The 25,057-nt window shown below is 40.7% G+C and overlaps 2 pseudogenes; both read left to right on the forward strand.

The window, feature by feature from the left end:
* The window catches only part of LOC147887836 (uncharacterized), a 50,789-nt pseudogene extending 45,677 nt beyond the window's left edge, over window positions 1-5,112 (forward strand).
* Window positions 5,113-5,250: 138 nt separating this feature from the next.
* On the forward strand, window positions 5,251-6,663 carry LOC147887837 (flotillin-like protein 4 pseudogene; annotated as a pseudogene).
* Window positions 6,664-25,057: the final 18,394 nt, after the last annotated feature.

Genomic DNA, 25,057 nt, shown 5'->3' on the forward strand with positions numbered 1-25,057 from the left:
TTTCAAAGCCAATGTTTGCAAATGAGGTGTCGATGCTCCACACTCTTCCCACCATCTCCATGTAGGCATCTCCTTTGCAAGGTCTCATATTCTTATATATGCAAACAACCCTTCCCTATTTTGAAAAGTGGATAATTCCGTGACAGCACCAACATATTTAGATGGATCCTCAAAAAAACATCCCAAGAGATTATGCCAAGGCTGCATTACATGTTCCAATGTTTTCGGACGTTTTCGGACGATACTTCCACCATCGAGGATCTAAAATATGAATGGCATAGTGAAGGTCATTGCGAGCATGATTCCATCACTTTTGAAACATATTCTACAAAGTGGGACGATGACTGGTCTGTAGCCAATGTCGTCACTTGTGGATCTTCTATTTTCCTTCAATAGCTCTCGCTTAACAATCCACCAAGCCATGTAAGCACAACCCAAACATGGACTTTCATGTCTAGATTTCGAATGGCAAACCATACCTGCCTCATTGCCTCGGTCGCATCAGCTATTCTCTTTCAAAAGACAACATTGTGAGCGATATGCTTCATCTCCGTGAATTCGTTATGGGTGTTTTGTGAAGTCGACTTAGCTATCGAATTGTTAGCTTCTACACTGAATAATATCTATGTTATAACTCCTTGTAGCTTGAGCAAACGGACCAACATTATATAGTTTGTTTTGAGATGTGTTTCACTAGGTTTCAAAAACTCTAGTGGATGTTCAACAGGTTGGTGGTTTCTAAATATGCCCAAAAATCTCTCGTGGTTGAGGAAGTAAAACACCAATCTTCGTCAGTGGCTTTGAACCATAAGGTTTCCATTGATTTATACCAATCTTCAAGTACAAGGTCAAGGCAATGGAAAGAGCACGTCGATGCCCAACTGGTTGGATATTTTTTATTAATAACTATTCCAGCTTTCCTATAGTTCTTTGCATTATTGGTGATTATCTGAACAACATTATGCTCCCCAACATCCAACATTATATTCTCCAATTGTTCAGCAATATATTCTACTTGTTCCATCTCTTGTTTGATCCTCTCATAGTATGCATCCAAGTAGTTGTTGCGGACATCATTGTAACTTGGCATCGTAAAGCCTGGACCCACCCTTGCTATAGATGCCATGGCTCTTTTCCAATGCAGATTTTGAACCATGCTTAGTGGGTAACCAGTGTGACGAATAGCCTCAAAAACATCTTATTTCAGTTTCTCTATATGTTGTTGTTTGAATGACACTTCCAAAGATCTTTGTTGCAGATGCACACGCGATTGCGAACAAGCCACATTGCTACCTTGTCTGTTCTCCATATACATCATAGAGCAGCTTGCCATCTGTGTCAACGAGGGTACACCACTACTTTGAGGTGGCACATCTACAGATTGACTAGCTTGAGGTATGAGTATATCATCAGGCATGGATTCGTGAGGCTAGGATTGGTGGCATGCAACTATATCATCTACCTGGTTGTCCATACTTTTAGAAATTTGTCTTCCTAGAGTGGCTACAACTCTCTCAACTCCTGGCCCCTTACATTTTCCAATTTGTTTGTTGGCATCACCCAAGAAGTGCTTTTGCATTCTTGTGCTGGATCCTGATTACTCCTCATGACAAAAGTTGCATTTTCACTTCTTATTAGGCAACATTGTAATGTAATCCTGAGCCTAAATGTTGGGTTTCTTCCTCATTTTTGTGGAGCCATACTTGCAATGAAGGATGTAAGAAGTTAAAATCATTTATTTTTCCAAAGCCACGTACAATGTCACATGCAACTAACTTACTCTTTACCTAATACTATGTAAATTCTAATTATCTAATTAGTATCTAAGTGCGAGTGGATTCCGACCAGTAAAAGCGAGCCCACCACCGGCTCCAAATACAGTTTTGAACTTACAAGGACTAACAAAACTTACAAATTTAAAGGTTTGCTTGTTCAACATGGCTACAAAACAAATATTTAAATTTCAATTATTTAGTATCTATTATATTGCAAAAACAATGACACGATAATCTCAATTCTTTCAATAAATTAAGAAAGATCACTAATTTAATTTCATAAATATTTCTACCTAAAAAACATTGAATTATAGTTAAAATCAAATAGAGTTCCATATCCAAAAAAATAGGATGAAGCTAATCATCGAAACAAGACTTAGGATTTTATTTCCCTAAAACAATTGAATAAGACAATAAGAGCCTTCTTATTGTCTCTCCCCATTCCTCTCTCTCTCTCTCTCTCTCTCTCTCTCTCTCTCTCTCTCTCTCTCTCAATTCATCTTCATGGTCGATGATATCATCGATCAGATGAACTACGTGATCGATGATATCATCGATCAAGCATAAGCATGGTCGATGATATCGTCAATCGAATGGTAGCCTGATCGATGATAACATCGACCAAGCATAGGCTTGATCAATGCTATGATCGATCTTGCTACAGCTTGTCGTTGATGTCATCAACCATGCATGGCTTGGTTGAAGCTATCATCAACCAAACAACCACATCCATGTGATAGAGAGAGCAAAAGAGAGAGGAAGAGGGAGAGAGGGAGAGGACAGAAGAGAGGGAGAGGAGGGGACAAGGAGAGGAGAGGGAGAAGAGCTCATACTATTAACTAGAAAAGAAATCAAGGCATGAGGCTAGACGCTAGGCATGGCGACGCTCGAGGGCCATGGGGGAGAGGGAACGTGGGGGGAGAAGCATTAACATGGGTGGGGAAAAGGGATTAATAGGGGTGGGAATGAAGAGGGAGACCATGGCACAAAGAGGAAGGGAGAGGGGGAAGAGGAGCATGTACATGATGGGAGCGGGAATGTAGAGATGGAGACATCAAGGGAAGAGAAGAGAGTCATGTTTTATTTGAAAGGAAGAATGAGGGAAATCAAGGTACTAGCATGGTGGCTTTACAAGAATGAGCGTGTCACATCAAGGAATAGCCCCCTCCTTTTATAGCCAAGAGAGGGGGTCTCTCCCAATAAATGCATCCTCCCACATGCATGGTGTGTGTGGAGGAAGCTCCCATGTGGGCTAGGTGGGTACGCACCCTCAATTGTGTGCGACAACCCTTTGACATTTTTCCACATAAATCAAACCCCTTATTCCAAGTCTAAGATACTCCCTTGGTCTCTTCTCAATTTTATAATACGTTCAAACATCTAGGAGGATAAGTGGAGGGTTAGCACAAGGAATCTTGCCACCTCATCCTTCTTTCCTATGCTTCTTGTCTTTCCCAAGACTCCATGGAATTCTAGGAATCTCAATTATGTGACTAGTACCAGCACGGCACTGGTTTATATATGATTAACAACACCGAGCGGTGTAGCTAAACACCACTCGGTGTAGTGAAACACTGCATGGTGTACATAACACAGAGTGGTATAATATCTTACCATGTGGTAATGCACTGATATACTGAGTGGTGTATGGATTTACCATGTGGTAATTGGTTGGAGCCGATCCCGGTTAAAATTTGCTACTGGACCATTTTAAAATGCCCCAGGGTTAATTTAAAAACGTTCAAAATGTTTTAATACAACATTTTAAAACTAACGTTTTAATACCGCTGCAAATCCCTACATGTATAGCTTCGAATCATGAGGAAAGTTGAACGACCTAGTCAATTGGTTGGTACCACTCAATCCACTTGGCGGATAAGAGAATAATAAGATGCTTGCACACCCTCAAGGCTACTAAATTCAATCTTTTTTGTCTTTTCACCCAAGTCCTTAGCCGTTGGAGCTTGACATATTCAAACCAAGATTCCTTCAAAATTATTGTCAAGTATAAGGGCCTATATCTCTTCCCAATTGAATAAGAAAATAAGTTCCTCTTTTAAAATGCAACTTGAGACAATGATAGGTCCATTGAGAAATGTGTATGAACCATATTGTACATGATGAAGCAAAGTGTCCTCTTTGAGATTGCATCTAGAGGCAATGCTATCAATTATAAGTCTTAAGGATCTCTTATTGTGGAAGGTGCAAACACAGAAAGTATGTAACATAGGACGAAGGTGCAAGAATGATATTTTAATCTCAAAATCTCATATAGAGAGGTGTTTACATAAGGAAATTGAAAGTCCTTTAAGTAGGAAGGAGGCTACTCAGCCCATGTATCCATTGGAAATTTATTATTACCTCTTCAATATATGTCCTAGGTAAGGCTTTCTATTGAACCCCTGAAGGACCTCACATCTTTCATTCATTAAAAAACTATCTATTTTCTCATGAAGTAATTAATTTGAAAATGTTTGTCATCTTATATATAAACTTCTATCAACTTTCTAGATGAAAATACCTCTTTTTTTCAACGCATATCCTAAAATTGAGTGCACATAAACGCATATCCTAAAATTGAGTGCACATCTCAAGGCTTAAGAGGTGCTGAGTGTTATGATTCATGAGGATGAACGAAGAGGAAGCAAAATTAGGGAGATGGACAAGAGGCTCTTGAAGACTTATATGACATAAATCTCAAGTGGGGTCATTCCCATGTAGAGTAGAGACAATTATAGATACCTTGAGCGTTGACCAATGAGATGGATGAGAGACACTCTCCATGTATAGCGTTATTAAGGAGGAACCCACTAGCCAATAGGGATGAAATAGATTATGAGTAGGTTGTGTCATGAGAAATGTTGAATGACCTAGTCAATAGGGATGAAGTAGATTGTGTCATGAGTACTCAATCCACTTGAAGGATTATGGATGACCCTTTCTCCCACGCCCTACTCCTTAGCCTTTGGATCATTAAAACCAACTTGAAGGATTATGGATAACCCTTTCTCCCACGCCCCACTCCTTAGCCTTTGGATTATTAAAACCAAGACTTTTTCACACTTATTGATAAGGATGAGGATTATTTGCCTTTTAAATTCCTTATTGCACGCTACAATGAATCTTTGAAGTGAACAACCTATTTATGTCTACCTCTTAAAATCAAACTATGTAGGCAATGGCACATCGGGCAGAGTCCATAAGACTTGCTAATGTGCTTATTACTAAACTTCTTGTTTGCGTTGAACGCAAGAAAGGCGAAAGCTGCGTTCTTTTTTGGGATAGCGCCAAAGAGAAGCTTCGGCGTGATCTTACGCCCGACGGCCGACCTTGTTGACAAGAGGTTCTATAAGTTAATTCGAGTTGTTATCACGTTCACATATCGTTGCTTCCGTCCTGCACGTTCCCTCCAGAGCTTGAGCTTCATCTCCTGCACTTCCAGAGCTAGAGCTTCATCTCCTTCGTGCGTTTCACGATGTATCGTGTTGCAAAAGCGTCCGAACACCTTGTTATTACTGGCTGGGGCATCCAAGACGTCAAATTAGCCAAGAAATCATGGATTCTTCTAGGCCAGAGCTGCACAATTTTTGATATCACGCCTGTCAACTACACGCTCGATGTGCAAGCCATGAGCGCAGAAAAGCTGCCATTCATCCTTCCTGCCGTCTTCATCATAGGTCCAAGATCGGAGGATATGGACGCCCTGAAAAAATTTGCAAAGCTTATGACTTGTCACGACAAGCATTCGAACCACGTCAAAGAACTTGTACAAGGCGTTATAGAAGGAGAGACGAGGGTGCTGGCAGCCAGCATGACGATGGAGCAAATTTTCAAGGGGACAAAAGAGTTCAAGAAGGAAGTGTTCGAGAAAGTGCAGCTGGAGTTGAACCAGTTCGGACTGCTTATCTACAACGCCAACGTGAAGCAATTGGTGGACGTACGGGGACACGAATACTTCTCGTACCTGGGGCAGAAAACGCAACAGGAGGCGGCGAACCAGGCGAAAGTGGATGTTGCTGAAGCGAGGTACAGAGGGGACAAGGGTGCCAAGGAGAAGGAAGGGCTGACGATGCAGAATGCATCAAGGGTAGAGGCGGAGACGAAGATTTTCACCAAGCAGCAAGAAGCACTGAGACGGCAGCAAGAGATGAAGTTGGACGCGGAGACGAAAGTCTATCACAATTCACGAGAGGCAGAGATCAAGGAGGCGGATGCAAGGCTAGCGACAAAGGCTGCGCTGTGGACACAAGAGGCGGAATTGGCCAAGATACAGGCAACCAAGAACGCTGCCATTCGAGAGGCGGAGCTACAGAAGGAGGTGGAGCAGAGGCGGGCTGCAGCTGAGACGGAGAGGCTGCGGGCAGCGCAGCTTGCGCCGGCCATAGCCCAATACGAGGTGGCGGTGCAGCAGGCCAACGCAGCGCTGTACGAAAGCCAGAGAGTTGCAGATGCTGCGCTCTATGCTCAGATAAAGGAAGCAGATGCGAGGCTGTATGCTAGGAAGCAGGAAGCGGAGGGGCTGAAGGCTATGGCGGAAGCACAGGCAACGTATGTGCGAGCGATGCTTGAGGCATTTGGCAACAACACGGCGGCATTCCATGACTATCTTCTGTTGGACCGGGGAATTTATCAGGAGATGGGACGCATCAACGCACAGGCCATACAAGGACTCAGCCCCAAGATCTCAGTTTGGTCCACGAGCAACTCAGATGCAGGAGCAACTGCAGGGAGGAACAACAACAACAACAACAACAACGTCGCCATGCAGGAGATGGCTAACATCTTCAAAGCTATCCCTCCTCTCTTTTCCACCATCAAGGATCAGACGGGGATCTCCCCCCTTCCTTGGTTGGCGACGCTCCCTCATGACCCCAACCATCCACAGTAGTGATCTCACCCTGCTTATCTTGTAATTGAAGTGTCCCCTCATGACTCTCCTTCGGGCCTTTTGTCATTCGGGGAAACTACCTTATGCTATGTATACATACCCTAATACATATTTACCTTTTTCCCCCAAGAAGCAACTCCGGTCGTTTGCCCACTTGACCTCGATCACAGTTAGAAGATGGGTGTGTGAGTGGGGAAAAAAAGTACACACACACACACCTTTTTTGCAAAAGATTTTCGTAACTCGTCCAAATTAACACCTAGGCTAGGCCTTAAGGGGCTTCTATCATGGGGAGATTCTTAAGGCCTTCTATCATGGGGAGATTAGGGAAGAGAAACTGAGGAGGGGGGTAGGGGGGGATCATTAGAGATATTTTTCTCCTATAAACCTCTTCTATTTGTATAGTTTTACACAACAATACCAAAAGCAGTTCTTTCACATTAATGACAAGGTAACAAAGGTCATATAGAGAAGAACAAGCTTGAAGAAAGAAACTAAGCTGTGCTCGGTGTTAAGGTGCTCGTGCTAAATAGAATAAGGGGTTGTTTTTAGGAGGGAAAAACTTGAAAATTTTTTATATGTCCCTCACGACATAAGGTTATAAGACTTGTAGGTGCTCTTTCCTTTAATCTTTTATGTTTTCTTTATTTGTTCCCTCTCAACTATTATGCCATGCTTTGTCATAATTTTTAAGATTACAAGGAAACAACATCCTTTAATTGACCATTACTTTGATTGCTTTTCCCTATGCATAACATTATAATCCCATAAGAGCCTTGAGGCAATTTGCAATGAGTGTGGAGGTCTTCTCTTTGCTAGGATTTAGCTCCATGTGGTAGTTATGCACCCTTATCATCACCCCTTTGTGATCAATTGCAAATGTTTTGGTCTCACAATAGTGGGAGTCCTACATTTAGCTTGAATATCACAACCAGAGCCTAGCTCAGGGTGTAAATGAGTGCCAAAAGAAGAGAGCTGTTGGTGATAATCACTATAAGCCCTGATGTTTGGTTTATACATCAACATTTATGTGATTCTATTAGGTTTCATGTTCACTCAAGTTTTTGTAGCAACACGTATTTCATTAATTTTGGACCATTGCATTCTTCAAAATTAAAGAAGGGAATTCCAAAAAAAATTTCATAATTACTCTTAGTTCTTAAGAAATTTTAACTAGTACATCACCTCTTCTTCAAAGACATAGCAATTCTACTAGGCTTAATGGTACTCATACAAGAGAGATTGGAAGGCATTGGGCAATGCCATGGTAGAATGGTTTTTGCAGTTAGAAAAATTGGTTCAAATCCATATTTTGGTAGCCCAATCCATGAATATAGAAAACATGAGAAGGAATGGCTAGTTTGACTACAATTTAAAGGAAAAAGACTTAAAATAAGGGAAGTTAGCCTTTAGGATCAAGAAAATAATCTACTATGGAGAAATTAAACTAGAAAAACTAGATGTAAACAAATTCATTGAGTTCATAAATGGTCCAAACCATCTATGTAGATAGAGCACCCTCAATGCCCATATGTCCTAACCCTTATGTTTTGAGATGCCACAAAGAGGATTAGGATCTTTTCTTGATGTAGGTTCAACTACTTTTACCAATTCTATGCTACAATTTGTTGGAATGACAAAAAAGGTAACCTATAGACATGATACTCAAAATGGGGTTTGTGAGACTCTATGCCATGTGTGGAGTAGTAAAGTACTACCCTATTGAATTAGGTGTACTGATCTTTAACGTCAATTTTGTGGTGATAAAAGTGCCCCAAGATCTAGAGTCACATGTAGCATTGCTAGGAAGTCCTTGGAGGATTGCAAGAAAAGTGGTATAGAATTAGTGAAAATACATAGTAATCATGGTTCAAGGAGGTAAAGGAATCACCATAGATGCAGGGTAAAAAATAAGGAGCGAGTAGGGTGAAAGCATGCTATGGTGTATATACTATTAGCAAGAATGTGGTAGTACTAAGTAGTGTGCGATATGGAGAGATTTCTCGAATCGATGTGTAGTAATATATTTATTGATTACAGATTCTCATGCACAAGATATTCTCACGTACGCATTCTCATGCTCAAACACACATTTTCATGCACTGCGTCTCCTCTCAGGTGTTTTACTTTCGCACCTGCATTCTATCACTTCGAATGATTGCTAACTTGCATGTATTTATTATTTATCGAATAACAAGTTTTCTCTTTGTATGTTTCCAAGAATTTTCCCTTTGGTATTTATTTAATGATTGCTGACTTGCATGGATTTATGAGTTATCCAATAGTAAGTTTAATCTTTGTAAGTTGCCAAGAATCATACAAAAGATAATTAAAAACAATCTGTAATATTGTCATGTAGATTCAACCATTTTTAGTAAAAATTTATTGCTCCTATAGGTTTAAACAAAGTTCCTCATAAGCATCGCTCGAACTTTGAGCTTGCTCGAACGCAGTCGCTCGATGTTTTGACTTACCCTGTAGGTAGTAAAGTAGACAATTTATTACATGGTAGTGTACTGCAGGATGAGTTCTTGAAGGATGTAGCAAAACTTGAGGAGATGCAGCAAAAGTAATATTTGAATCAGCAAAAAAGGCAATGAATCAGCGTTGGAGAGCACTACAAAGCAAGCTCAAGTTTTTTGAGCAACGTGCAGCATCTGATTGAGAAGCTCCCAAGTCAGGGTCCTAGAGTTCTGAATCTAGCACCAACTCACCATCCCATAGGCTTTGCAACATCGACTATTAACGTGAATATTGAATGGTGAGATTCTTGACTTCCATACACAAATCGATGTTTTAGTTTTTAGAGTTGGGTCCTCTTACAAGTAGTGTGTACTTACCCTTTCAATAAATGTGCAGGTGTATTTTTTGTGGGCTTGGATTTTCTCAAGAAACTATTGATGTGCTTTTTACACCATGCTTGCAGACATACTACATCATGTGTGCAGCATTCCATTTTTCTGAGAACTTGCAATGTATTGGTGTCAAATGCATGGTTGGCTGCCATGGGCTTTGACAAAGTAAGTATATTTTCTTCACTCTTTTTTTCTTATTACTTATTACTCAATAGAGTAATATAATATTATACATGCTGAACATTGGAAGTCAGTTGTTATGCTAAACATTGCTAAATGCCAAATAGTTCTAAATCCTAAATATTGCTAAATCACATAAATAGTACTAGTATTATTTAGCACTATTTAGCATTCAGTAGTACTATTTAGTAGTATTAAGCACTATTTAGCATTCAATAGTACTATTTAGCTTTTAGTACTATTTAGCACTATCTAGCACTACTAGTACCGTGTGTTTCATCACTATTTAGCATTTAACACTATTTGGCATTTAGTAGTATTTGTCATTTAGTATATTCAGCACTATTTAGCATCGAGTACTATTTAGCATTTAGGACTGTTCAGCATTTGGTAATATTAGCACTACCTAGCATTTAGTATAATTTAGCATTTAGTACTAAAAGCATAAGCATTTAGTACTATTTGGCACTATCTAGCACTGCTAGTATAGTTGTGTTTCAGAACTATCTAGCACTGCTAGTACTGTGTATTTAGTACTAAAAGGATAACTAAAAAGGCTAAATACTACTTATAAGCATGTAGTACTAGTTAGCATTTAGTACTATTTAGCAATATCTAGCACTGCTAGTACTGTGTGCTTCAACACTATTTAACATTTAACACTATTTGGCATTTAGTAGTATTTGGCATGTAGTACTATTCATCACTATTTGGCATTTAGTACTATTTCACATTTAGGATTGTTCAACATTTAGTAATATTAGCACCACCTAGCATGTAGTACTATATATCATTTAGTACTAGAAGGATAGCCTAAAAGGCTAAATACTACTAAGCATTTAGTACCATTTAGCACTATATAGCATTTATTACTATTTAGTACTATTTAGTATTTAGTACTATTTAGTTTTTAGAACTATAATTTAGTGTTTAGTACTGTTCATCATTTAGTACTATTTAACATTCAGTACTATTTAGCATTTAGTACTGTTTATCATCTACTATTCAACACTCTAAGTTAGCAGTTAGTACTATTTAATATGTAGCATTTAGTACTATTTAGTAGTATCAATAGTATTTAGTAGTATTTAGCACTAGTTAGCACTTAGTACTATTTAGTATCAGTAGTATTTAGCAATATTTAGTACTATTTAGTATCAGTAGTATTTAGTAGTATTTAGCACTAGTTAGCACTTAGTACTATTTAGTATTAGTAGTATTTAGTACCTTAGTTAGCACTTAGTATTATGTAATAGTATTAGGATTAGCATTAGTATTGTTTAGTACTTAGCAGTATTAGTAGTATTTAGTACTATGTAGCAGTACTTAGCAGTATTAGTAGTATTTAGCACTATGAGTAGCACTTAGCACTTAGTACTATTTAGTACCAATCACATCTGGACTCCAACACCACCAATGGAAATATGGCCCTTAAGGGGTTCCCTTTAGGGGCAAGGGCTATGTTGGAATATGTCCCTTGCCCCTAAAGGGGACCCCTCAAGGGCCATATTTCCTTCAAGTTTAAATACTTCTATTTTCTTGATTATTGTCTATCTTCAAATACTCTATTTGCCTTTTGAAACTAGTTTCAAATAATTGTTCTTTTCCTTACACAAATAGGTAAAGACATCGAAATACCATGTCCAAAAAAATTGAAGACTGGTACAAAGCAAGTTGAAGCTGTTGAAAATGAGAAATACAAAACTTTGAACATTTCAAATGTGTTCATAGACACCAAGAAAGAACAACAGGTAGAGGGGCATGCCTCGTGTGGAAAAGAAGACAATGAACAACTATTTGATGGAAGATAACTCCTTGGAGGATGTTGGGGATCAGGAATATGACAAGGATGAAATGTTGGACAAAGTAAAAAAGCAGTAGGTAGTGGCACAGGGGGACCTGAAAGTTGCAGAGGAGAGGGGTAGGACTGTTTTTTTTTCCTATGTGGCCAAAAGAGGTATTTTTTTTTATAAGTTCCTATTTTATCTATTTCATTTATTCCTGTTTTATATATTGCATCTATTCATGTATTATATATTGTTCAACAGATGAAAGTTTTCCAGTTAAGGAAGCTCTTACTAAGATGAAGCGCCACATACAACACAAGAATAAATCTGCTGTGCAATCATTGTACAGAAGAAAGAATATAGAGGAAAAGGAGGGTATGTATTTCTTTTATGAAGATGCACATTTACAGTCTTCTGTGTACAGCACTTCAAACACATTTCTGATTTGACTTTATTTCTTTGTAGACAATCTAACTAGAGACATCGAAGATGATCAGCACTTGGATGAAGATGATCTACTGAACTTGGATGAAGAAAATCTGTAGCAACTGGAAATGATTATGGAGGAAGCAATAGCAAGATTGGACATGCAGAACTTGCCAGGAAACCACATTAAGGACGAAGACATAGGTGGCAGTAGGGATTTGACTGGAAAGAATAGCAAGGCTGAACACACAGATAGTGGTGAAAAGCTTGACTCACATTTTGTCAATGAGGTAATCCAAGAACTCTTGTCTGGCTTCATGGTCATTCATAGAAAAAGCACACCCTACTACCCCCAAGGGAATGGATTAGCAGAATCCACAAACAAAATCATATGCAATATCCTCACCAAGGTAGTAGAACCGCAGCGTTCTGATTGGGCAGAGAAACTGCATGCAGCCTTATGGGCATACAGAACCACATTCAAGGTCAGTACAGGGAACACACCTTTTCAATTGGTGTACGGACTTGAAGCCGTGGTCCCACTTGAATTTATAATACCAAGTCTGCGCATCGCAATACATAGATAGTGGTGAGAGGGTCACCGAGGCAACTGAGATTATATCAGGGCTAAAGGCTTAACTGCCTGATAGCTCTAATGGAGAGCAAATGGAGGATGACACAGTACTAGGTAGCCTTCTCCCTGCAGGGACAAAGAAGAGGAAATTTAGTCAAATAGTTACTAAGTCGTATCTGATTGATCCTAGCAAATGCCCAACCCCAAATGTTAGGACCAGATTGTCTATGAAATGACATTGTATGAAAGCTGGTCTCACAAGTTTTAAATAAAACTCTTTTTGCAATTTATATTCTTGTTTTTCTTACAATTTATCTTCTTGTTTTTTGAATGAAATTATTTTTGCAATTTATCTTCCTTGTTTTTTTAATGAAATTATTTGTGCAATTTATCTTCTCGTAAGTTGATATGAAATTATTTTTGCAATTCATCAACTCAAGTATGATGGATTTGTATATGTGTTATTGTTGCTTCTAGGTGACTCCGGAGATGTTCTACCTCAAAACAAGTTGTTAGTCTTTGATTTGAATGGAATATTGGTAAAGAGGTAGTGGCGGACTACTCTTGAAATGGCCCAAGGTGGTGATGTTCATAAATTAGGCAACCATGTCGTCTCTTTGTGGCCACAGTTGATCGCTACATGGAGTAGTATGACAAGGAAAAATGCCAGTCCCATAGTGTCTTTAATAGAAAGCAAATTGGGATATGATGAGTTTAGGGAGTTCAAGTTCCTATTCAACTTTGCACAGGAGGATTGTTGTACAAGGGAAGAATTCCACCACCCAACATGGTTGGATGAGATGTGTCTGCTTAAGCCAATTAGTGCATTGGCTGCACATGACATTGACTATGATCCCATGAACACACTCCTGGTTGATGACACTCCTTTGAAAGTAGCATTAAATCCACCTGGTTCTTGCATAACTCCTTTTGCCTATGACGGAGATCCTAATGATGATGAGCTATCAGATCAGTTGCTCCCATACTTATTGGATTTAGCAAATGCCAGAGAAAGTGTTCCTCCCTTTACAATGAGATACCCTTATGAAGGCCATGTGATTGAGCGCATTGCAACTGCCCGTGGTGAGCATCTAGCCAAATTATTCGTTGAAGTCTTTTCTATAGATTATGCTGACATGGGGTGTGTTGATGCTGTCGTTTCACTGTTAACTGAAGATCCAAAGCCCATGGACTGGTTTATCATCCAACAAAGAATAGCAGACCTTCCACATGAGATGTGCCAATAGATTCTTAGGCATAATCTTTATGTAAACCAATACCCACCATACATTAGGCCTTGAAGGCTAGATTGTAAAAGCATAAGAGAAAAAGGGAGAAATCATAAGCTTGTGCTTATGCATGACACATATGAGCATATGCTCAGGCATAAGCATAAGCATAGGCAAATACATATGCTTATGAAAAGAGGAGAAAAAGAGAGGAAAAAAGAGAGTGGAAAATAAGAGAAGGAAGAGGGGAAAAGAGATTGAAAGAAGGGAAAAAGAAGAGGGGAAAAGAGCATAAGCATAAGAGAAGGAAAAACATATGCATAAGAGAAAAAGAGAGAAAGATTATGCTTATGCTTATGCATGAGCATATGAGGGAAAGAGGGGGGGAAGAGGGAGGAAAAGAGGAAAAGAGGGGAAGAAGAGGGAATAAGAGAAGAGAGGGAAAGAAAGGGTTCCTATGCCCATCACTGTAGCTAGTGCTTATGCAGGCCAATGCAAATAACGAAAATAACAAAGGGAAAAAGAGGAAGCACTTTCTTACCTAGAAAAGTCCTGAACCATGTTTCGTGGACTGGCCCTACAAAAAAGAGAAAACGTACCATTTTTTCAGATAACTAGTTAGAGGAAGGAGGAGTTTGAAGAAACAACTTTTCAAAGGGATTGGATGAGTTTGGAGAAGCCTACAAACAAAGAGAAAGCATAAGCCTAAAAACAAGGAGAAAGAGGAGGAAGAGAAATACCAAAAAGAGAAGAGGTGAATCTTCTTTCTTTCACCAAATCTAGTTTTTTGTCCTTAACCTCTAAAAATTAAGCATGAAAATTAGCAGATAGCCTTAGCAATACAAGGAGAAACATGCTTCAACACTCACAAAACGAAATCTCACAAAAAATGAATCTACATTGCTTAAAGAGACCCACCTTGTTGAAAAACTTCCTTTCACACAAGCAGAGAGGGAGAAGGGTGGAGAGGGAGCACAAGTGTTGGGAGAGGGGTTGGGTAGGGGTGAGGAGTGGGGAATAGAGAGGAGGAAAGCGAGGTCGTCGAATATAAGGTGGGAGGAGAGATTTTTGCTTTTCTCGCAATAGAGATGTGAAAGACGGTGTCGCGCAGGGTTTTGGATTCAAGCCCCTAGCGTCACTATATAGCGATGTTTATATCCAAAAAGCGTCGCTATATAGCGATGGAACAAGGTAAAGCGTTCCTATATAGCGATGAAACAAGGCAAAGCATCGCTATATAGTGATGGTTCAGGGCACTTATTGTCAGCAGAGAGAAAAGGAGCTCATGGGTGGCTATTTTTTGGATCTTAATAGATTTCCTTGCAGTTCATGTTGTGATTTTAAAAGTGTGCAGATGGTGTGCAGATGGAAGGGACGAGTGGAAGCTCATCAAATGATGCACCAATGCTCGGGAGCGTAGAGTGGCTTACGGAGAGGTTGTATTGTCATTGCACTCATTGCAAGTAAGAAGTACGACATCGATGTCATATTGTCATGTGCCACTTGCAAATGTATGGGGAGGAGCCCGAACCAGTACCCACCATTGGTGTTGCATGTGGTGATGGATAATCGGTAAGTCAATGCTATTTGAGTGTGATTAATATTGGATACCATTATGACATGAAACCTCGAGACAAGATCTTATATTTACACGAAATCTTGAGACAGGATGAGGAGGGTGGCGAGGGTGCACATATACCTTCACACTTTGAGCAAGACTATAGTCTCTCGGATGTGCCAGATGATGACGAGGGTATGGTGGACATGATGGATTCTATTTTTAGGGGCACTACATCACATGTACATGTGATGTCAGAGTCTGAGGTCAATATGCGAGAGTTGCAATCAACACAGTTGCATGAGGATGCTAGGATGTCTAAACTACGGGCTTGTCTCTCAATCTTGAATCTGCAAGCAAAGTATGGGTGGTTGGATACAAGTGTCTCGGCCTTAATGAGGGTAGCTCCCGCATTAATTTGACTCATTATTTGGATATTGTTTGTTTTGAGAATCATCATGTGTGAGAATCATCATTATTCGAAGCTTATGTATGTTTGAATTGTGACTCTCTTTTATCCTTCTCTCTTTTATTCTCTCTTTTTGTCTCTTTTCGTCTCTTTTCTCCTCTCTTTTTCTCTCTTACCTCCTCTATTTATCTTCTCTTTTCCTCTATTTTCCTCTCTTTTCTCCTCTCTTTCCTTCTCTTTTTCTCTCTCTTTTATCCCCACTTTTTCTCTTTTCACTTTCTCTCTTTTTCTCTGTGATCTCCTCTCTTTTTCTGTGTTTTTTCTTCTCTCTCTTCTCCTTTTTCTCCTCTCTTTTTCTCTCTTTTTTCTCCTCTCTTTTCCTCTCTTTTCTTCTCTCTTTCCTTCTCTCTTTTTCCCCACGTGAAGCTTCGATAGCCTACCATTGAGCAAATAGATACATACTTTTGTCACTCTAATTCAAAGAATGGAGGAGTCTGAAAATGTTTGCTCAATGTCAGGCTATAGGATTCTAAGCTTGCTCAATGTCTTATAGGTATTCTAAGCTATAGGATTAGTAACATGACTTCTTTGTTGCTTTGAAAGAGGGAAAAAGAGAAAGAAAAGGGAAAAAGAGAGGTGAGAATCATCATGTATGTTTGAGAATCATCATTATTCGAAGCCTATGTATGTTTGAATTGTGATAGGTTGCTCCAGAAGATGTTGCCTGCACCAAATACCATGCTCGCATCAAGAGATAAAGCGAAGAAGATGCTAACAACGGTGGGTATGGATTATGATACCATCCATGCTTGCCATAATGACTGTATTCTCTTTCGTCATGAGCATGGAGATTTGTCTAGTTGTCCGAAGTGTGGGGAACAACGATAAAGATATGACTTGTAGGGTGAGTAGATACCGGTAAAGGTCTTGAGACACTTTCCCATCATTGCAAGAATACAACACATGTTTTGATGCAAATCCATAGCAGAGTTGATGACTTGGCATGCATCTCATCAGTCCACTAATGACACATTAAGGATTCCTGTAGATTGTGCAGCTTGGAAGCACATAGACAATCAGTGGCCAGACTTTGCGAGGGAGCCATGCAACTTACATCTTGGGCTTGCCATGGACGGCATGAATCCTTTCGGCTTATGCTCGATATCTTGGTCGCCATGGCCCATAGTCTTGGTGAATTACAATAACCCACCATGGCTAACAATAAAGAAGGGACACCTCATGCTTGCACTACTTGTGCCAGAGAAGTACAAGGCCAAAAATATGGACGTGTACATGGCACCTTTGATAGAAGAGTTATAGATCTTATGGAGAGGAGTGCGGGTCTTTGATATTTTCAGAGCTCCTAGACATACCATTTTGGTCAGGGGTATCTTGATGTGGACCATGCATGACTACCCAGGATATGGAGAGTGCACATGTACGTGGTTGTGTCTTTACATGTATAATATAGGATTATGCCTTTATGACTCTCTTTCGCACGCATGTCTTATACTAACACATTCATGCACGTGTGCATGACTTGTTACAAGTGCGTACCATGCTTGTCTTATTTGTGGATCGAGTTTGAAATCGCTTGCATGATACTCTAAACATATGAGAAAAAATGTTTATGAAGGTCAAGATCGATACCTTCTGCTGGACCATCTCGCACGTGGAGGTCAGCTTGAACCACCACCACCATATTTGAAGGCAAGTGACTAGATTCAGGCTTGGAGGGCGAATGGAGAAGAACCTCCTTATGGTATGAAGAGGCTATCTATCTTTCACGAGCTTCCTTATTGGGGTTAGTTACAAATCAATCATCTCTTGGATCCCATGCATATCTTCAAGAATGTGGGGGCTACTATTTGGGCACACTTGGTTGGTTCTAAAGACTTGAGAGGAGTGCGAGAAGACTTGCATGCTATGAATAGGATGTCTCGTTTGTGGCCCCAAGTGCATGCTTCGGGAAAAGTTGTCTTCCTGAAAGCAACATGGATCCTCTCCACAAGAGAGGAGGCAGAAGTCAAGGCGGCCATTGCCTCTTTTCAAACACCCATAGGGTACATGCATTGCTTGAAAGGAGCATTTTCAAAGGACAATAAGCTTAGTGGGCTCAAGTCCCATGATTGGCACAAGGTCTTATAGGTATTCTAAGCTATAGGATTAGTGTACTGATAATTGTGATGCATTAGTGTAATTATGATTATGTTATATTATTGAGATGACTTCTTTGTTGCTTTGATAGTTCATCCTCCCAATTACAATAAAAGGGTGCTTACAAGAAGATGTTAGAAATGCTATATTCAAGATTAGTGGTATTGTGAGGTATGCTTACTATCAAATCGCATTGATTGCATTTTCTTCAATTTAAGCTAAATAACCTATAGACTAATTATGAATATATCTTACATGGGCATGTGAAATAGGTGGATATCTCAAAAAGAGAGCTCCATATTGAGCATCGAGAAGGCTAGGGTGGCTTGCTTGAGAAGCACTTTCCTTTGAGCATTATGACAACTCAAGTGCACTTGCTTGTGCACATAGTTGATGACGTGGCCATTGCAGGTACCGTTCATAGTTGGTGGATGTTTTTTCTCAAGCGGTTTCTAGATGATGGAGGAGCTAAAAAGGGAGAATGCCAAAACCAGAAAGGTGATGCAAGAACTACGAGAGAGCTTCAAGGCTAGGAAGGATGGGTTAGAGAGAAGTTGGGGTGGAGAAGACAAGGAGGCAGCTCTCCTGGCTAGGAAGGATGCAGAGAGCAGCAACGGTGGAGCAAGTTGCAATAGCCACTATGGAGGGAGAGCAGGCATGGTGGAGCAAGTTGCAGCAGCCACAGTGGAGCAAGTTGCAGTAGCCATGGTGAGGGTTTTTTCCAAAGCACTGTTGGAAGTCCAAAGAGTAAGCTACAAGACATTGCAACAAGATTATGATAGGGCTGTGCTTGTCCTGGCTTTTGACAGTTATGGACAGCAGACCACCATCTTGAGAGATTTCCAAACTAGAGTGGAAGTCTTGGAAATGGTGCATGTTGATGTTTTTGAGAGATTTAAGCAGCTTCAACAGATGTTGAGGGATTCAGATGAAGCTGTTGCATAGAGTGAGCAAAGAGCGGAGGAGATGAAGGAGAACATCCATATCCTTAGGATGAGGGAGAAAGGAATCAAGAAGCAACTGTATAGAGCAATATTGTGGTATTGACAGCTGCAATAGTTAGATCGGATGCCTATCCTGCTATGGGTCCAAAATGCATGGTCTGCCATACCCTCATCATAGATGATTGCATGATCTGATGGCCTGTGTGCTACCACCCTATGCACATGTTTTGCTTTAGGGTGTTTGTGCATACAAAATCACTATGTAGAGAATGCCATTTTCCATTGCCCAGGTCATGGACAGATCAAATGTGCCTATGTGCTACTACAACTATCTACAATGAGAAAGTAGATGTTGCAGCTCAATTTGCCATTTGGGCAAAAGATGCAAAAGACAAGGAGCTAAAATTAAAGAAGGCCAAGACCGAGCCTGACTGCAAGGAAAAGGAGCCTAAAGGGAGGAACCATCCCCCTTTAGGAAAGGAGCAAGAAGGGCCAAGCCTGCAACTAGGGAAGCTCAAATCAAGGAAAGAGTAAGTGGCATGAAGGGAGGGGCCGGGCCCCTGAAGGAAAGAACCAACCCCATGAAAAAACATGTGTGCCTCAGGATCTATGGAGCGCTCTAAGGTGGATGGAACCTATCTAGAAACATGATGAAGAGAGTGCTCATGACATGTATCTCAAGTCAATTAGGTTCCAAGATAGATTAGCTTGGACTCATAAAGAGAATCTTGAGATAGTGCAAAGTGCTTGATTGATATTACTTCAAATGAACCTCCCTTTTATAGGTGAGGGTGCTTACATCCATTTGCTTGCTCACATGTGGGATATGTCCTCCATGCCATGTGGCAGCTTGCCTTTTGCTCATACCTTTGCTCTACATGTGCTCATGGCACCACAGCTCTCAACACCTCTTCTTGGTGCCATAACCCTTTGGCTACTGCAAGGTGGTCAGATGTGAGTTACAAATCCATCACCTCCCCTTAGTGCATGCATTGCTACTTAAGGTGGTCAAGTGTTGTTTGTACATGTCAATACCTCCCCTGGGTGCTTTCATAGCTACTCTCAGCTGGTCACGCTTGATTTACAAAATATAGGCAAGGTTGGCAAGGTATTTGCTTCTCAATACATTCCATTTATGTCACCTTTTGGCTCATGGCTTGATGATGACTCCACGTAGTTGACTTGTTGATTCTTCAATATGCAATCTTCTTCCTTGTGTCCCAGCTTCTTGCAATGGTGACACTTTGGTTTGTTCTTCAATCTGCAGTCACTTTGATAGTGACCCATCCTTCCGCAATGGTAGCATTTCATTGATGTTTTACTGAATAGTGCTTGTTCTTCATTATAGCTGTTGAGTGTTGATGTTGATGTCGATGCCTTCAACTCTCTTTCTTTTTCGAGAAGAGAGGATACACATTCTTCAAACTTTGGATCTGGCAAATTCTTCAAAGTGGTTGTCAATGCACTATACTCTGCAGGCATGCTTTTAAGGAGAATTGCAAGTACATCTTTCTCTCCTACTTTTGCATTTATGCCCTCTAGTTGAGTCATAATGCTTTTGATTTTGTTGACAAATTGTGCCATGGATTCATTGAAGCCCATGTGCATACCATAGAATTCAAGCTTAAGATGGATTTCTTGGTTTTTGGCTTTTGCACCAAACACTGTGTTCAACTCATCCCATGCATCCTTGGCATGATCTTTAGAGTCTATATGATGAATTATGTTTGGACCCAAGTGCAATCCAATGAGTGATAGTGCTGCTTCATCTTTTTCCTTCCAAGCATCATTTTGTGCAGTGGGTATGTCTTCTTTTACAATCTTCCAAAGCTTTTGGTGCATGAGGAGATATCTCATTTGTGTAGACCATGTGTGAAATCCATCCCCGGTGAACTTCTCAACAGTTGGAGTGCGGATTGCCATTGCAAAGGTCTTACCAGTTTGATGATACTTTCAAATCTGGCAGTGTCTAATTGCATACTGAAAATCTGAGTTGACAGATGCGTAGAGGTAAAAAAGGTGATTACTTTTCCTTTTTGGAGCATGTGCAAATTCTTCTTGGATTGTAAGTTATGGCTTGTTGAAGCTTTTGTGAAGAGGAGGGGCCTTTGATGATGTGGCACAGGGATTCACATGCAGAATTTCATACTGTGCTTAACAAGAGGCTGTGTGCTTAGATGGCACTGTGCCATGTGGCAATCTTTAAACTCAAACAGGTTTACCCATGGTTACATTAACTTTACCATGGTCCAACTGAACGTAGCCATGAACTTTAACCAATGTTAACTTAACCATAGTGATTTCAAACTCAACTAAGGATGCTTCTAACTAACCCTGGTTAGTATTTATCTGCCACGTGTCTTTTTGTAGGGAGACCTTGGAGAAGGAAGAAGGAGAGGTTGCAGAGGCGCGACGACAACGACGGCTTCGACGGAGAGAGCTCGAGGATGACGGGTGGAGGCGTCGCATCTCGTCGTCACGTAGTCTTCTGTAGAATTGGCCGTGAGAAGCTTCGGCTGCTTCGTTGATGGAGAGGCCATGTGAGCCTTGGCTGCTGAGTTCAGTGCACGTTGCTAGTGTCGGCTAGATGGAAGCTGTGCTAGCAATGGCCGGTGGTGCAGAGCCTTAGACGCTGTGTGGCTGCTGGAGGCGCAGTTGTGGAGCGGCCCTTGCTAGTGCTGGAGGAGCAGCCGCTTGCTACTATTGGAGAGAGCTGCCATGAGCGGTGGAACGTCACCTCCCATCCTGTCTTGCAACAAAGACTCGAGCTTGGAGGCTCACTCTATGCATCTTGCTTGGCGAAGGCAACTACTTTGTTATGCAACCACAGAGCTAGGCTTCTGTTGCTGTTCTACAGAGGAGGAGCAGGAGGTCGGTTGAAGATACAGGAGGAGTTGTTGCATGCTGACAGATACGGGCTGATTGCAATGGCGCTTCCACATGCTGATGCCCTCCACGATGACCTCGGCTCTGCAAAACGCAAAACTCGACAAGCTATTGGGAGCAGCAACTAGAATCGGGGCTGTTGAGGCCAAATGGAAGACAAGGGTTGTGCTAGCTTTTGGAGGTGCAGGAGCTACTGTTGCGTTGGAGCTCGTTCGTTGTAGAGGCTTGTTGATAGAAGCGGCAGCCACACTCAGAGAAGGGAGAGCCAAGCTCTCTGATAACTCACAATACTCACAATAGAATGCTCACGAACCACTCACATTCTCTCATACTCCACCACAATTAAACAAGGATAATCTCTCTCTCTCTCTCAAACACCCAATGGATGGAATTCTTTCACAAGAAGAATGAATCTAGATCTCTCTCACAACTCAAGAAACACTCTAAAGAATTCTCTAGATCTAAAACTAATCTAACATTCTGAAACTAATCTAGGAATGGGAGCAATCCTAGTGAACTACTAATGAGCTAAACTAGGAGAGCTAAACCTATGCTCTGATACCATGACAAAACATGTGTGCCTCAGGATCTATGGAGCGCTCTAAGGTGGATGGAACCTACCTAGAAACATGATGAAGAGAGTGCTGATGACATGTATCTCAAGTCAATTAGGTTCCAAGATAGATTAGCTTGGACTCATAAAGAGAATCTTGAGATAGTGCAAAGTGCTTGATTGATATTACTTCAAATGAACCTCCCTTTTATAGGTGAGGGTGCTTACATCCATTTGCTTGCTCACATGTGGGATATGTCCTCCATGCCATGTGCTAGCTTGCCCTTTGCTCATACCTTTGCTCTACATGTGCTCATGGCACCACAACTCTCAACACCCCATTCTTGAAAGGAGCAAGGAGGGCCAAGCCTGCAATCAGGGAGATCAACAAGGAGTCCTCGAGATGTAATGTGAGAAGGAAAGGAGTCTTTAAGTTGTAATCTATGTAATTTGTGTGTAATCTATTGAATTGTTAATCTCCTCCAGAGTTTACTTGGGCATTGTTTTCTCAGCTATGTGACTAGATAGTGTCCTTTGACATGCCAAGGACCATAATGTGAGATGAAAGATTTCAATTTGACAACTAATGTGAGAGGAAAGATTTTGATTAGATCACTAATGTGAGACTGAAAGATTTCGATTAGTCAACTAATGTGAGACAAAAGATTTCGATTAGTCAACTAATGTGAGATGAAAGATTTCTATTAGACAACTAATGTGATACGAAATATTTTGATTAGACAACTAACATGAGACTGAAGAATGAGAAGGTTGGGCTCAATGAACTCAAGATTTTGATTAGACAACCAACATGATACTGAAGAATGAGAAGGTTGGGTCAATGAGCTCTCTCCCTATTTAAGTGCAATGTAGACACAACTAAGAGGCCATTATGAAATCTAGCCCCAAAACTCTATACACCGATCGACCTATTGTGAATCTATGGCATACCGAAAAGACTTTGGAATGCTTTTATTCTATTTGAAAACCATGTTGGATGACCTCATTAGAGAAACAGATTAGAGAAGAAGGAGGAAAATAGCCGCAAGGAGGACATGCTTTGGTGGTGGGTGTACTACTTGGAGTCGGCACAAAGGGTGGATATTAATTTTCTTGGCTATTGTTTTTCCTACTCCTTCAAGATATTTGCCAAGCTCATGATGTAGGTTTCTTTTGGGAGGACATGATAGAGGCGTGAAGATGTATTGAGCGCAAAGACTAGGATGAAGAGGACACCTAGTGAAAGGAGGAGTTATTATGGGCATACAAGTTGGCAGAGTCAAGCAAGGAGTGTGTAATCTGAGTGTGTAAAGAGGTCTTTGAGTGTGCATCAGACTGGCCTAAAGTGGTGGGAGATGCTCACTATAGAGAGGTTGATAAGTGACAAAATATGAAGAGGGGAGAGGAGAAGAGTGGAGATGAGGAGATGAGGAGAGAGGGCACAGCTAGAGAGCACACCACAAATGACTAACTGTACACTAGAATTAGTTGAAAAAATAGAATATATACAAACCCTTTTAGGGTTAGGGTTAGGAGATCTAACCCTTTCCTTTATAGCACTCTATAAGGTTAGTGCTATGCACATATGATCACGTGATGGTGCTATGCACACATGATCACATGATGTTGAGCGTGAACTCTCAACACCTTCCCTCAAGATCAACATCATGAAGTAGGCCTTCCCTCAAGATGATGATTCTGGGGAATCGAAGAAGGACTGAGCATTACATTCCATCACACCCCTTTAATGGGAATGTCCTTCCTCTGCATCAAACCAAGAGCTAGTCGGTGTTTCTCGAATAGCTCTTTACCGAGTGGTTTGGTAAAGATATCTGCAACATTTTCTTTGCTATCACAATGCTGCAGTTTGATGTCACCAAGTAACACTCTTTCTCTGATGAAGTGCTCTCTGACATCAATGTGCTTTGTCCTGGAGTGATATACTGGATTTTTGGCCAATGCTTGAGCCGATTGATTATCACAGTATATTGTTGTTGGCTTTGACTCATCAAAGTAATCTGTTTCTGACAATAGTCTTCTGAGCCATATAGCCTCACATGCACCTGTAGTGAGTGCTCTATATTCTGCTTCAGTCGAAGACAAAGAAACAGTTGGCTGTTTGTTTGACAACCATGATATAGCACCTTGACCAAGGAAAAATGCATATCCCTGTGTCGATCTCCTGGTCTCATGATCTCCAGCATAGTCACTATCACAGTATCCATGCAACCGTGGATGACTTCCTCTGTATTCTATCCCAAATTGTCGTGTTCCTCTGATGTATCTCAAGACTCTTTTGGCTGCATTCCAGTGAGACTGTTTTGGATTTGCCATAAACTGTGCTAGTGAGCTTACTGCATAACAAATATCTGGCCGTGTGATTGTCAGATATATAAGAGATCCAATGAGTTGCCTGTAGTATCTGTCATTGACTGTAGGCTTTTCTGAATCTTTAGTAAGTTTCAAACTCTGTTCCATGGGAGTGGCTGCAATCTTGCAATCTGCCATATGAAACTTCTTCAGGAGACTGTCAACATATTTGAGCTGACTCATGAATGTGCTATCTGAATCTCTCCAGAACTCAATTCCAAGACAATAGTGCATAAGTCCAAGATCTTTCATGTCGAACTCTGCAGATAAGTCTTGTTTTAGCTTTCTGATGAAGCTATCCTTGCTTCCTGTCACAATCAGATCATCTACGTACAAAAGTGCAATAGTAATATCCTCCCCTTGAACTTTGTAGTAGAGAGTATGATCTGCATTAGACTTCATGTATCTTAGATCAGCAAAATACTTGTCAATTCGGCTGTACCAACTTCTGGGTGCTTGCTTTAAG

Source organism: Dipteris shenzhenensis, chromosome 22, assembly GCF_047967505.1.
Source record: "Dipteris shenzhenensis isolate YYH24624 ecotype China chromosome 22, Dip_SZ_1.0, whole genome shotgun sequence".
NCBI lineage: Eukaryota > Viridiplantae > Streptophyta > Polypodiopsida > Gleicheniales > Dipteridaceae > Dipteris > Dipteris shenzhenensis.